Source organism: Magallana gigas, chromosome 8, assembly GCF_963853765.1.
Source record: "Magallana gigas chromosome 8, xbMagGiga1.1, whole genome shotgun sequence".
Taxonomy (NCBI): Eukaryota; Metazoa; Mollusca; class Bivalvia; order Ostreida; family Ostreidae; genus Magallana; species Magallana gigas.
In genome coordinates, this window is record NC_088860.1 from 47,694,003 (window position 1) to 47,701,867 (window position 7,865).

The following is a 7,865-nucleotide window of genomic DNA, read 5'->3' on the forward strand; positions in this document are numbered from 1 at the left end:
AACAATGTGTGTTGTTTAAATACTTTATGAGACGTTGGCCACGAATTTACGGACTTCTATTATTTTTGCTAAAACTTTCAATTGTTGGGCTACAAAATGACATTTTTAAAGTATAGTGGGTCATCTCTCCACGTTTTTGTTGATTAAAATCGGTTTAAATTCCATTTAACCGCATTCAGACTATACCAAAAATATGGAGCTCAGACCCACTCTATAAAAGTAAAGGCATTGAAGTTTTAAATGACATTATTTGGAGGTTTTGAGACAAATACGCCAATTTGAATCAACCTATCACAAGTATTTAAAATAATTAAGGGTTACAATCCGATGTTACGTTAAATATACATTGTTTTTAATTATTTTGAAGACAATTATTAGATTTTAATGATATTTTAATTTTGCAGTATCTAATCATTCCTCATATGGGCATTTTGCACGCCTTATTTACCTATCTTCTTTGTGTAGATTTTATGCAATTCATCGTTGAAGAAGGTGCACCAGAAAGTAGTTACAGCATATCATTCTATTGGCAAGACATTTCTATTGATCAATCAAAATTTCAGCATCAATTGTAGAATGATAAGCAAAATACATAACTTTGTATTTCCTCTTTAGAATGAACAAAAGCATGGCCTCAGTTCTGTGAGCAAAGCTCTGTATGTTGCTTATAATTCGAAACTTGACACAGCTGAATATGGTTAGTAAAGAGAAAATTGTAAACAATTAAAACAAAAGAAACATGCACTAAATTAAAAACAAAGAAAGAGCACAATTTATTTTTCATGATATATTTATACCTAGATATTTCTAGCAGCAAAAACAATCTCCGTTAAGACTGAAAATGCAGATTATCTTAACAAAACATGTTTCATTATAATCAACCATAACGTAGAGATCGTACCGAATTACCAATACAATGTATAGTATTCATAATAAAATATGTTGTTAGTGCATCAGATTTTGCTCATTTTGCGCAGGTAACAATTAACTGTCTGATTTACAGAAGTCTATATTTGGTTCGATACGTAATAATTCCAAATTACAGGCGATATATCCATAAAGCATAAAAGAAATTCAAAACAACGTAAAAACACGGTCACGAGTCAAAATTGTCCACGCATTGAAAGATTTAATTAAGGTACTTCACTACACCGAGACTTATACTTTTTAAGACACTACGTCACAAGATGGCGATTTAAATGTTTTGTTAATCTGTTTGTATCAATCGATTCACATGTATATCGTCATAGCTCAGTGGTTAAAGTATCAGGCTTGTGAACTGCAGGTAATGAGTTCGAATCCACCTGGGGCTTTTGTTCATGTTTACTGAATGATATTTTTGAAAATATCATTTTCATCTAAAATTGTACATTTTTTCGCCTCTTTGATATATATAATTCTTATCCATCATTCTATCTATCATAATCAAGTAAATTTCTGCTGATTTGAGAAACTATTTCAAGGTGTAGTGAGGTACCTTAACCTCATTTCACTTCACGAAATCGGCACAAATATATTTAGCATGTTTCAAGTATCCCTTCGCATGTAAACTCTTGCACAACAAGCAAATTCATCTTTGTCAGTTTGACCTGTTTGTCATGCGTCAACATTCAAACATAGCTGCCTTAAACAATGAACTTTCGTTTTCGATATGGAATACTGAACCCGAATTTATAAACTGATTGACATCGATTATCTCTTTATTTTTATTTTCGTAAATTACTCAAATTTGAAACAGAATTCGCCGATAATTTTTGGAATTTATATTTTCCTTCCCGTAAGGATTATTTTTGCAAATTTCGTTGAATTTGACTCAGTAGTTATTGAGAAGAAGATTTATTAAAATGCACCCCCCTTTTTCTGCAGTTTCGAGGTTTTCTCCGCTTTGAAAAAAGATCGGTCTTTCATTTCTTCAATTTATATTTGCCTTCTCATAAGGCTGCTTTGAGCCAAATTTGGTTTAAATCGGCGAAGCGGTTTTAGAGAAGAAGTTCAAAATGTAAAAAAGTTTACAGACGGACGGACAGACGGACGACGGACAAAATGTTACCAGAATAGCTCACTTGAGCTTTCAGCTCAGAAGAGCTAAAAACTCATGGACCCTGCCAATGTATGGATTGCAAGATTTTATCCAGGTTTTCAGGTTAATCTTTATGAATTCACTTTTATCGATAATTAATGAATACTGATTAAGTTTCATAATTTGTTATCCGTACCTTTCAGAGAAAGTATCCTGGGGAAGAATGATTTCCGTTGTATATATTTAGAATGCTCTGAATGACACTGGTATCGCTCCAGAGGAATTCAAGTTACTGCAACTATTTAAATAAAACCCCATTATACTACACGAATTTACAATACATCTTCCTTTTTTTGGTAAACGCTTATCCTAGAACTGTAAACTGTGGAATCACCGTTGTTCATGGAGGGACCAATGTTCGTTGCGTTCGTGGGTAACGCTTACCCACGAATTTTCCTCCTCATGAACATTTTTACAAGCATTTGTTTAATATTTTAATATTAACAAAAATGAACTTGCCACCAACGATATTATGTCCCCCCGAGCTAGGATATTTCTGGCTACCCAATATGATCCCCACGAATAAGAATGATTCCACAATAAGATTATGCTAGAATATTGATATTGCAACCATTTTTTAGTTTTCATTGCGAATGTTTTTGTGTGTTTGTTTGTGTGTAAAATACAGCGTGTTTATACATGTTATGTTTTTTTTTTAAATATCATAAATTATATTAAATCGAACACATTTAACAAAATACAGGTAAACGTAGGCCTATTTAGATTATTTAAAGAAAATTTAATATTTTTAACCATTCTAGAAATATAGCATAATTTGGTGCATTTTAATATTTTGAGATGACCCCTACAAAAAACTAGACGGTAAAACAGTATTTTTTTCGCACTTAAGGTAGAAAATGATAATACTAATCACATTATACAATAGAGGAGGAAAATCGCTATAATAATTTTTTCATATCTGCTTCGAAGTGCGGGAAATGACAATTTCTTTATATTCCTATTAATAGTAAATGTACCTGTATTTTGAGATGGTCCCTAAATAGAATCAGATGGTAGATTGTTTTTAAACCTTCGCAAATATACTAGAGATTGTGTTAGATACATATGGTTAAAACATAAAGAGGTTTTTTTTTGCTACTGTAGTTTTTACGCAGAAAAAAATTAACAAAATTAAAAAAAAAGCAACAAAAAACAAAACAAATCGGCCTCCTTAAATACATGTAAGTATTACCTGACAAAAACAGTATTAAAACAACCAACAAATAACCTTTATTTTTATTTATATACGTGTGATAGATCCGTGCACAAAAACTCACACAATTTTCAAGAATTCATTACAAAACATTTCAAAAAAAGGAAAGTAAAAATGTACGTGGAATTAAAATAAAAAAAGAATGTGTTTCGATGAGCGTCGCTTTCAGCCCTTGGTGATGACGCAGTCACCCTCCACGTCTATCCCCACCACATTCCCCTCCTCGTCCAGCTTGAGATCCGCCTGATTGACATTTTTGAGCGGGTTTGAATTGTCTCTCGTGTTATTGATCACCACATTTTTGAAGTTGCCGGCGTTGTCCGCCACACTGATCTTGAGGGTGTGTGCGTCCAGGGGCGTGGTCGTCCTATTAATGGCGAACTCCACGAAACCTGGTAACACATTGTTATATAGCCAATGTATTAGGTTTAAGTTTCAATCATTAATTATATAAATTTACGCTATAAATTGTTCTCATAATAAAAATATATACCCATATCTAATAATACATAAGCTATTTATCTTTTATTAGGAGAAAAAATTAAAACGTCAGGCGCCTGTGTTGCAAATATAATTTTTTATATGAACACACATAAGAGCAAAACTAAACCGTTCCTTTTAATGGGTCAAGAGGTCATATTTTTGACGTCACAATGATAAGTGTAACAGATAAAAATAGGAGCAATCTTCTGTAAAGCCCTTTGCTATGCAGATGATTTGATCCGTCTCGTCTTGAATCAATTTGTTGTAAATTTTTAAAACTATCATTCCATGTTTTCACATAAACCATTAACATACATAATTTTTAAACATGTTATCAATGTTTTGTCCCATTGCAACTATCCATTTTTTATTGTTAAACAGTAATCTCAAATAAATGCCAAAGCACCTTGTTAAGGTGACATAGTGATCCCAAAAGATATTTTACTTTTTGGTTAAAAAGCTTCTCATTTTTATTCCTTTTCAGAGGCAGCCTATCATTTTCATCGTAACGTGACATAAAACATGACTTGGCACTCCACAGTCAATTAAACAGCACGTTTCAATAAAATATTTAAACCTTATCTATTATGATATTTTTCCGTGAATGTATTGTCTTACCTTCTCCGCGGTCAGAAGAATTCACTTCCACCCATTTCGTGTCGTCCAGATTGTGAATAAGGCTGACCATTATTGTTTTCACCTCACTAAAAGCCTAGAAAGAAAAAGGAAATCAATGTTATTTGGTATATCATAATCAGAACTACGATCACAAACTGTACTAGTATCCTGGTACCTCGGCACTACACAGGGTCCGTGAATACCCTAATCCCCCTCCCCCCCCCCCCCCCCAAAAAAAAAAAAAACCCACACACAAACACACTTCCTATCCCCCTTGCACTTGCAAACATTTCTAAAGTGAATTCTAAATGTGCAAATCATACATAAACTTTAGACAGTACTTAGATCTATGTATCATTAGTGGTACATGTATATTAAGCAAAAATAAAAAAGATAGCTAGACTTGCAAATATATAAATGTAAGATACATGTACAAACATGCAATCACCGTCTGAGACAGAATGGTTTTGTGTACTAATACATGCCTGTACTGATAGACTGGCAGTCTTAGACTTGTTTGCCTATAGTCGTAATTTCAAACGCTTTCGCCAAGAAATTCGGGATATTTGCATTGAACAGACTGACGGCGAACCAGTCCATGGTATTTTTGGCGTATACTAACGATTCCACTCTATATTCAGAAGTGTATTTGTTGTATTGTGTGAGTTTGGGGAAAACAATTCCAAGCAAGACACGTGATTAGCACTGACAGTTTTATGTGCGTCTGTCTGTTTGCCGGTTTCTGCAATTCTTACATAATTACAAAAAGTAACGGTCTTGATTACCCACACGTGTGTTCGATAAATCAAGCCCTTACGATGATGAGTTTAAATTAGATCCCCGGCAAAACTTTGTAATGCCGAGGCGCTGATAAAGTGCAACCTGGTACAATTCACACAAAAAACCTGAAGAATCTCAATGACTGTCCCACCCCCAATAACTCTCTCTACTCGAAATGGAGAAGTGACATGAGTCTAAATTCACTCCCAGTTACTCATCATTATGTGAAGTGGAGTAGTGAGACATGACGGGTGCTGTAGCTTGTCTATTGCAGCGACTCGGGGCAATAACACTAGGTCTCTACAGTCGTTGACTTTTAACATAATCTCTACGAAAATCTAGTAGATCTGAGGGGGTATTTCAGATAAAGTTGTAGAAGACAATGTTACGCATCCTATCTTCAAGAGTGACATCTGACTTCGTGAGATGCCGCGTCACATCACTCCTTACTCCAGTAATATACGTCCTCACTCATAAACCAAGATCTCTGTCCGATAGGCCACTGACACTTACCATTTATATAGTAATTCTCAGAAAGTAGGTCAGTATAGATATATGTATATGTCGTATATCCCATAGGTGCTACAACATTTAAGATCTTTCATTTAGTTTATCACTGGGTATGGAGGAATGTTAGAAGTTTTATGTGCAATTTGGAATCGATTCTTTTTTTTTCGTGGAAAAAATCTTTTTTTTTTACCTTTTTTTTTTAGGAAGGAGGGGATCAACAAACCAGTATACATGTATTTGAAAATATTGATTACTAGTAAGCGATTTTATAATCTTTTATAAAAAAAAAAATAGGCATTCAAAAGATTTCATTCTCCGAATCTTTCAAAATTGCACACATCTGGTTGAAATAAGGACAAGTCTAATTCAATAAAGAGCACAATATATCTATTCGACCCTGAACCTGTCGGAAGTTATTTGAAATATTATCTGAGTTTTGGCAGATCGCATCTATAACTTAAAATAGACATATCCATCGGAATCTTAAAGGCCGAAAGGATTTATTATATATTGACTAACGCATTAGTGATGTAAGTAAGAAGCGCATTTCGCCTTGAAATAATAGCTGGATGATAATAACTAAAGGAAGATTTTTCTTAGCAAGGTTTGACTTTTAACGTTGTGGAATTTTCAATTAAAACCCAACGTGGTTTAATTTTGTTTATATGTTTTCTCAGCTTATCCCAATAATCCAATTAATCCCTACCACAACATTAGTTAACCCAATCGATATCTTCACGTTCTTTTAATCAAGAAACAACATGGATCCATTTCAGAATGTTATATATATGTATCAAGAAATTACGAAGTTTAGAATAGTTTTACAGACGAACAAACTCGCAACAATCATAAATACTACGACAAGCCTTACAGCACCAAGTCGTAGTAAAGCAATTGTATAAATGTGAAGGGAGAGGGGGATGGGCCTCAATTAGCGGCGAGTTCCAGGAATACCGATATCTAGTGTGATTGTTTTACTTAACCCGTCTCCCCCAGGAGGTTTGTACACTATGTGTAATGAATTTGAAGTGTTTAAGGTCGCCTACTCACTTGAAAAACTATACAGAAAGATGGCTGCCTGTAAGATGATGGATGCCTTTACTTGATGAAGCGTGCTCAGCCTCTTATCTGTAGCCCGCGTCCCTAGTAGCTTTACACCACTTATCAAAGACCAGTAAATTAAAATTCAGATACAGAAAGATAATCCTGGGGCGTGATCTGGTTTTAATCAAAATTTACAACTCACAATGTAGATAACTTTTTTTAAGACTGGAAAATTAAAACGAATGAGAAAAAAACCCATTCAAATTTCACCCTACTTCCTTAATCTACAAGTTTTTTTAGAAAGCAGAACAAAAAGTTTATTTTCATTTTAGCAACGGATAGGATATACCACATGAAATTACAAAATTATATAGCTTGTTCGTTAAACAATACGACTTCTTGTGAACCAAATGACATTTGAAACATTTGAATCACTCACATTCCAATGCCTCACCCCTCAGGATATTACCGTAGAATTAGCAGCACTTAATCAAAAAGTTTACAATTCATCTCTATACTTATATTCTATTGATTGTTTTGGTAAATACATCTTACCTGATTTTGAAAAAGAAAACCCACTCCGTACAGAAGTGTACAATGCTATGACTTAGACACCACCGGGAAACAATGGAAATGGACGCTCAAAATCGCTGTTTACTTAGAGGCGTCTAAAAATCGCTACAGTCCGTCAAAGTCAGGAATAATAACTCCAGCAATCGCGGGTATTGCGTCATTAGACGTTTTGAGGGGTGCGGATTGGCTGACAGCGTATTCATTCAAGACATGCTACACGTGTTTAGAATGGTCAGCGTGCGAGATAAGCAAGGCTTGATGTACTATTATCCGGCGGGTGAATGACATAATACTGAGTAATTCCCGTGCTCTGTTTTCCTTTGGATTAATAATCAGCATCAGATGGGATTTAGAGTAGTATCTTTACATATGTAAATACAGAGGCCTGCATAGATTATATACAGCTCGTTTTAGGGAAATCTGTTACGTAAACCCATAAGCAGTGATAACGATCCCGATAATATATGTCGGTGATGAATGTGTGCGAAAAACCTGGGGAGGAAATTGATGTGTGATTGATAATGAGGTTAGCGGGTCGTGTAACGTATATGAAAAAAAAGAAGA